This window comes from Papaver somniferum, unplaced genomic scaffold, assembly GCF_003573695.1.
Source record: "Papaver somniferum cultivar HN1 unplaced genomic scaffold, ASM357369v1 unplaced-scaffold_131, whole genome shotgun sequence".
NCBI lineage: Eukaryota > Viridiplantae > Streptophyta > Magnoliopsida > Ranunculales > Papaveraceae > Papaver > Papaver somniferum.
In genome coordinates, this window is record NW_020622270.1 from 1,444,870 (window position 1) to 1,452,714 (window position 7,845).

Consider the following 7,845-nt stretch of genomic DNA (forward strand, 5'->3'; position numbering starts at 1 on the left):
TGGATGACCAAGTCAAAAGATGAAAATAAAAAGTTGGTAAAATAAAATAAGAACGCGTGATTGGGGATATAAAAAACAACTGGAGGATATAAATTACTTCCCCCAACTAATAGTGTTTGTTAAGGGATGTTTTCTTGGGGGGAAATACTAAAATACCCTTCCCTCAAAATAAAAATGTAAAAACTTAAAATAAAAAAACAAAATCATATCCCCATTTCCATCTTCACTTCTTATTAATTTATTTGAGGTTAGGGTTTTGAAACCCAAATATTCCCCACTCCCTTTCAAATTCTAAATTTTCCTCATTCTCATTCAAATTCTCTTCTCCTTCTCTATCGGCTCCTCACTTTGAAAACGATTTCTTTCTTTTTTTACATTCAGAAGTGATGAAGACCATGCCAAAATTGATGAAGACCATGCCGGTAGTGATGAAGGCATGACGGAAGTGATGAAAACCATACCGGTAGTGATGAAGACCATGTCAGATTATTTTTTTTACATCACCAGAAGTGATGAAGACCATGCCGGAATTGATGAAGACCATGCCAGAAAACGGTGTCGTCATGCTTGGTAACTAACATTCAATGCCGTAACTAAATGTCGGCATGCTCGATAGAAATCTTGCTGGTAGTCAAGTGAAAAAGTTTTAAGTTTCCTGGATACTTTACATCATGTGCTGACAGACAAATTTAAGCAACATACTATGCCGGTAGCAGTACCGGCATGCTCGAGAGTTAATTAACTGTGCCGGAAGACTGGTTAAAACCAGAAGAAAAAAAATCAAAATGGAATAGGTCGGACCCCCTCCCCCAAGACCCCCTGCATAGCGTACCGACATAGTTTTTGGGTGGAATACTATGCCGACTTGAATTTCAAAATGGGGGATAAGCTCGGTGCCGGAATGGACATGGGAATACCATACCGGTATGGACGCTTCCGGCATTGTATTTATACCACGTCCATGCCGGCACCGATCTTTTTCAGCTGCAAAAATGGTGGATTCAAAGAAAAAAAAATCAAATTTTCAACCTCTTAGCAGCAATTCTCTCTTCACAATCATCCTCCATTTTCACCAAAAAAAGTTCCATTTCAAATACTTTTTCCCTCCTTCTACTCTCACCTCACCCACCCAAATACAAATAAAAATATACACACTAATCATTTAACAAATACTTAAGATTTTTCCTAATTATAATTAAACATTAAACCTGATTAGTGAGGGGTAGATTAGCTATTAGGTAAAATACTTAGATAATGGGTGACTCTGATTTGATATTTAGATCTCGTTTTTGTCCTTTTCCTATATCCCTCAATTATTTTTTATATCCCCAATCGCGCGTTCAAAAATAACAAAAATACTTAAATACATAATGCGAAATTGGGGTATATACAAAATAATTGGAGGATATGAGACTGACAAAATAATGATTTAAATAGTAATTCAGAATCACCCCTATCTATATAATTTATGTAATTCCTTTCCCTCCTAATCATATTTGGTAGTTAATTGTGTTCAGTTGAGTTAATAATTAGCTAACAACTCACAATTACAATCGGTATTTACGTGGATGAAGATTTTTGTGAAGAACCAAACCAAGAAAGTAAACAAGCTTAACATACAAGTACTCCAAATACTCGGGTATATGTATTAATGTCTTGAAATTTGATTTTTTTCCCTCATTGAATTCGACTCTGTTACACCTGAAAAAACTCAGTGCCAGCATGGTTAGAGTATGAATACCATGCCGACAGGTATCCATTCGGCATCGCATTCATACTCTCACAATCCGACAAACATTATCCTCCGAATTTAAATGTTTCTCCGGCATTGTATATGTAAAACTAATCATGCCAGCAATTTGAAAAAAATGTACAGAAAATAGGTACTTACAAATATGTATCGATCATGCAGGTACACATTTCAGTTTGGTCAGAAACTTAAATTTTTTCGCTTAGATGTAGACATTGTTGTTTTCATATCGTGCATGTCAGCAAGTGTGTTCCGGCATAAACCAAAAATGTGGAAACAATACCGGCACGATGTACCGACATGGTCTTCAAACATGTTTCCATGCCGGCATGAATATTAGTATGGAATTCATATTAAAAGCAGTGTTAGCAGGGTCATTTACCTTATCAACGAATGCATAGATTTTTATTATAACTTAAAAGGTAGTTTAGTATTTACGTCCCTCAAAACACCCGTGTTCCAAAAATAAGCTGAGGCAAGCTAGTATGAACTAAGCCGAGTTCACTACAGAGACAAGAGACTAGTTAAGGAGGTTCAAGTACCCTTGGTGATCACGATAGAAACATGAATAGCTAGAAAAGACTAATGGCATTGCATTAAGAGGGAAAGTATGGCCCTGCACTGAAACTTATATAACCATTGTGACGACTGCCAACTCTGTTTTATCACGTCCTTCAATTGGTTTAGAAAAAGTAATTCCACACATACACGAAGATAATCCATGGGATCCACCGCATGGATCCCACTGGGAGTTTAGCACGCGACAGTTTTTAGTGGTGGGGTCCACCGCATTTCTCTATCTACCTGGAAAATCCACGAGATTATCTCCCGATATATTAGTGATGAATATTCTGTCAAAATGGGATAATCCACAAAGGGTTAAAATCGAGTTTTCCCTGTTTGATCATTAAAAGAATGTTAAAATCGACAATTTTAACTTTTTAAGGGTTGAAAGTTGTGTGTACGTGAATCCTTATTACTCTGTGTTAAGGTCCCATAACCACATTCCTCTTTCCTTCCTTGAAAACTCTTTTTATCACAAGATTGCTTATAGAGCTTGAATTGTGTATCTTTCTCACAATTCCATATTTGAATGGAGACTCCAAGCATTATATCTTCTGATAGAAAATATGTTAATATGATTGTTAAGCCATCAATCATGAAGGAAAAAAATCTCTTTCCTCTACAACTTTGAATAGAACTAGGAAGAATATGAAGAAACTAAGGGATATCCCCTCAAATCTTCAGAAGTTTTCTGGTGTACTTGAAGAGTTGGAGAAAAAAGGAAGGAGATTCAACAAATAAAGGCTATTTCTCTAAGAACTCTTGAAATTTAGAAGACCCTGGTTCGATATCAGTCTATAAGGTTTGATGGAATTGACTCCTTTCTTCATGAACCTTATGTTGCAATGTCTATTGACAAAAAGGAGTTCGGGAACGATAAAGAATTTTTCGAGAATCTTAGTGTCTAGGAAACTTCTTATGATAATTTATTCTTATGTTTTTAAGAAGGATAATTAGGGTTTCGAATAACAAGTATTGTGATTACACATAGATATTGCCAATGATTTTCATCTTGCAATGTTTTAGATTTATTTATTTAAATTCTAAGTTATTTGGAAGATAATTTTGCAGTATAATCTTTATGGATTTATATATTGCAAAATAATTATGGGATATGTATGTTTACGTCCGCGAACTATGATTGTCCCATATATGTCAAAAGTTAAGTCTTTTATGTCGTTATGCAAATATTGATAAAAGATAGAATGAACTTTTTGAATATTCCGCAGTATTGATCTTTCCCTGATCCACTTCTATGTGAAAGTACCGTATGACTCCGTAAGTTTTCTTATGTTGAGCATTTACAATTAAATTAATCATTAAGGTTCTCCTGTGTTTAATTTATTTGAGTTTTCTGGATACATATTCATGTTTCATGTGATTTGTTAATGTGCAAAGAAATCCTTCTTTTCTCGTAAGAGTAAGGTTGCTCTTGTTGTTCATTCGGAATGAAATATTATGGGGGAGAGTTCTTAATTGAACTTTTGCTTAATTGCCAATTCTTTGTGAGGAGTGCGACTGCGGAATATTGTAGGAGTTATCTTGTATCTTTATAAAATCCTTGATGAATATACTAAGTTTCGACTATGTGAAATCATCCAAACAAAGTTGATATGTTCTCTTTTAGTTATGAATAATCTCTTTGAGAATTTCATTATGATCCCGCTAGTTTTCGTACATTTGCCAATTTATATTGACAAAAAGGATGAGAATTATTTTGTAGTTCACACTATATACATATGGTTTACGGATCATTATGTAAGGGGGAGTGGTTTTCGCTGTGAAATAAAGTATTGACTAAGGGGGAGTGATACATATCACCGTAGTATTATTGTCAAAGTTGTGATATAATTGAACTTTGATGTTGTGTAATAATACTATGACACTGTATAATAATAATTGAGAACACCTGTTTTCTTATTGTTATGGCTACGAATCTTCAACAACTATGATGCTGAGTGGAACACATTCAAAATCACTAGAGTACTTGCAGTGACGAAGAATTCAAGGAATGTTGAATAACCAAGGAAATCAAGCATGTTGGATGAGAAGCTACAAAGATTATTTATTTTTTAATCCATATGTATTGATAGTTTTTCACTATAATTGACAAACGGGGAGATTATTATAGCACTGCTCGTTCGAACTCGCAAGCGTTGCTATCTCAATCTTGTTTGTCAAGTTTATGTGATCAAAACTATATGTCTTGATTTCTAGTCTACTTATAGCTATGTCTCGGATTAATATAGAATGTATAGTTGAGCTTTAGACTTCACGGCGTTCATCGATTGAAGACGAAGATCTACTGAGGTGAGCTTGGAGGAACTTCATCAACAAAAGCTATGTGGAGACTAAAACTTATATATCACTCAGAAGTCTATTTTATTTTATCTCATATTGAAACTAAGTCGTATAACTATATAGACTTTTACATTATACACATTTGATATTTCGAGCTAAATTTATCACTACACCCTTTCTCGGGATTAGCAACGGCTACCAGGTGTTGCAAAACGAACTTGCAACAGCAGAAACCGTTGCGAAAGTTTGGGTTGCACATTTTGCAACGGATCTTTATCCGTTGAGCAAATTTTTTGCAACGATTTTCTTTTCGGCCAACTGTTTTTTCTTGCCTTTGCAACCTCTACAGCCGTTGCGAACAGGTTTAGCAACAGTTTATTGCTGTTGCTATATTCTTGTTGCAACAGCTCCAAGCAGATGCGAAATTTAGAACCAAACAAATTTAGAACGACTAATCTTAGCCGGACCCGGTTTTATTATTCTGGTTCTAAATTGAGCAACTACTATAAGCCGTTGCTAAACTTTGCAACAGAAGAAAAAGGTCAAGCCAACCGTTGTTTGACCTAGTCAAGGGTTCCCTGCAACATTTTCAGGCCATAATTTTGACCAATACACTGAAACATACAAATTATACGCCCCTGAAGGATCAAAAATGGAGTACCAAAGCAAAACTCTACATATATCAATAAATAAAAAGATAGTCTTCCTGAAATCATACAGCATATATATATGGAATCATGGATAGTTCAATTCTTCTAGATACCTATGTTTTCATAAGCTTTCACATATCGAAATTAGACAGTGTAAGCTCAAATCTTGTAGATACCTATGTTTTAGATTACTTTCATCATTTATAAATTTAACATTGCAAGCTAGTATTTCCTTACTTGTTCTCATTGACATCATCCGGCTTCACCATCTGAAAAACACTTCAGCAATCTTACACTCACTCCCCCATTAACTTTTCCACTTTCCATCTTTGCTCATTTGCATTTGTCGCTCAAAGGCTAATAGATTGGTTCGCTACACCATGAGCACTGCAAATACATAACTCTACTGGCCAGACTTAGGTTTTAAGCTTTCAACAACGATTGTTCGCAAACACTTAAAAAGCATATAACCTGAGGTGTCCTCATACGCCCAATTAACTTTGATAGGCTGCCCAGACCTGTATATGAGCAGAGTTAGATGTATGACATAGGAACGAGAAAGGAAATCAAAAGTAGAAGGATTCTACTCACAAATGTCTCCCATTGTGAGTTATAATAGCGAGGGCAGCACATCTACCATCGAAGTAGTCAACAATACCATAGGATAACTGGAAACATCAACATTAAAGCAAATGATAAGCACAACCCAATACAAACAACCAAAAAATGGTAGCGAACCCTTTGAAAAAATATCCCCAGCCAAAAAATACAGTTGTCCACCCCTATCTGACCAAGAATCATCCCTTTTAGAGGCAATCCACACACTAAGAAACAAGCTACCATGGCAGATAAACAAATTCATGAACCACTTGACAACCTATTACTGCAGATCCAACTTTTAACAATTCAACTACAAAATATCTATTGGGATGCTCTAACTTGGCGGGAATATGACTCTCCTGTAAATAAAATGTATCTGAAGGGAGATTCTTCTAAGAGTTTGTTGTTACTTGTAAAAGAGTCATGCTGCCACCACCATATGTATCCAAACGACTAACCCTAACATAACTAATTAGTTACTTACTCATGTCTTTAATAATTAGTGAAATTCACACCAATTCGAAGAAGTGAAACAACACATATATAAGTACTTTAAACAATGGCCTAAGCAGCTAAGATGCATTCGTTTTCAGCCTTGCCAAAATCTCAATTCTCAAAGATTATATCTTCTGGAAATGCAAGTAGTAATGCAGTGAGTTGAGCTCGCCATCAATTGAGTGATAGTGAAACGAAATACTGTCATTCATTCGCTCAACAAAGAAGTTAACGCAGCTGAAACATATCAAAGACTCCAGTCATATAGCAAAAATAGAAGATCTAAAAATGATAAAACACTTGGACAATTGATACTCATAGTAACTCCAGTTAATTCCTTACCAGCCCATATACAAATTGGAGGTCCTTCTCTTGCACTAGTATGAACAGTATAAAACTGCAACAAAGACAAAACATGGTTATCATCTCCATTGAGTATATAAAATCATAGACTATATATTTGCTAATCCATCCACTAATATCACAAAACATGACATTCACATACATAAAATTCTAGACCACGAAACAAATAATAGTGTACCTCCCATCAGGTTGCTAAAGATGTTTCATCGTGATTAACATAGATTCAGTATCAATAATTTCCAAGTCATCCCCAACTAGCTTCAAAATTGCTAATCCACCATATGTACTAGCCAAGTGACTTCCACTACTACTCAAATCCTGCACACACAAATTGACTGCACATTCAAGTATATTAAAAACAACAAGAAAACTCCCAAAGCACAACCATACAAATCATATGTATCAATCCAATCCACACTAAAGTAACCAAATCAAAGAAAACACACCAACTATACATCCCTAAAAAATCGAATCGATACATCCCTAAACAATCAACTTGAATTTCCTTGGAGTAACCAATAAATTCGTTAACAAACAATCTATAGGAGTAACCAATAAATTCGTTACAAACAATCTACAGGGCCTAATAGAATATCCTAAACTGCACATACCCGGCAATCATTTGCTGGAAACTGCGACGTCCCAGAACGAATCAGTAATAGCACCCTGGAAACATCAATTCTAAGATCAACAAGCTAAAACACGTACAATTTACGAACTAGACAAAAATATATCATACCGTTCTCCAAATCATCTCCACTTTTTGGATGTGCTTGAAAAGACATAACCCAATTCACTACTTGATCTTTATCAGCCTAAAATTCAGTACAATCCAATAAATAATAAAATATCAATTGAAAAACTAAAATTAATTGCAGCAATTATGAATTGTAAATTCATAAATTGCCTTAAAGGACGTCTAAACCAGAGAGAACAAAGTAACAAGAACCTGAAGTCTACAAAATTACCTTTAGATGCTGGAGACATGGTTAGCTACTGAATCTTTTCACAAACTGAAATTAAAACAGAAAAATTCGAAAACCTTAATACAATAAACAGAACAGAGATCTTGATTTGAAGAAACCCTAACCTGTTTTTTTTTTTTTTTTTTTTTTTTTTTAT

General features: G+C 34.9%; 1 long non-coding RNA gene across 1 annotated transcript; it reads right to left on the reverse strand.

The window, feature by feature from the left end:
- Window positions 1–6,443: 6,443 nt before the first annotated feature.
- LOC113332409 lies at window positions 6,444–7,035 on the reverse strand. The gene is made up of 3 exons (XR_003351496.1): window positions 6,902–7,035; window positions 6,703–6,757; window positions 6,444–6,597 (listed from the first exon to the last, which is right to left on the reverse strand). It is a non-coding gene; the product is annotated as an uncharacterized LOC113332409 (long non-coding RNA).
- Between the last annotated feature and the right edge of the window lie 810 nt (window positions 7,036–7,845).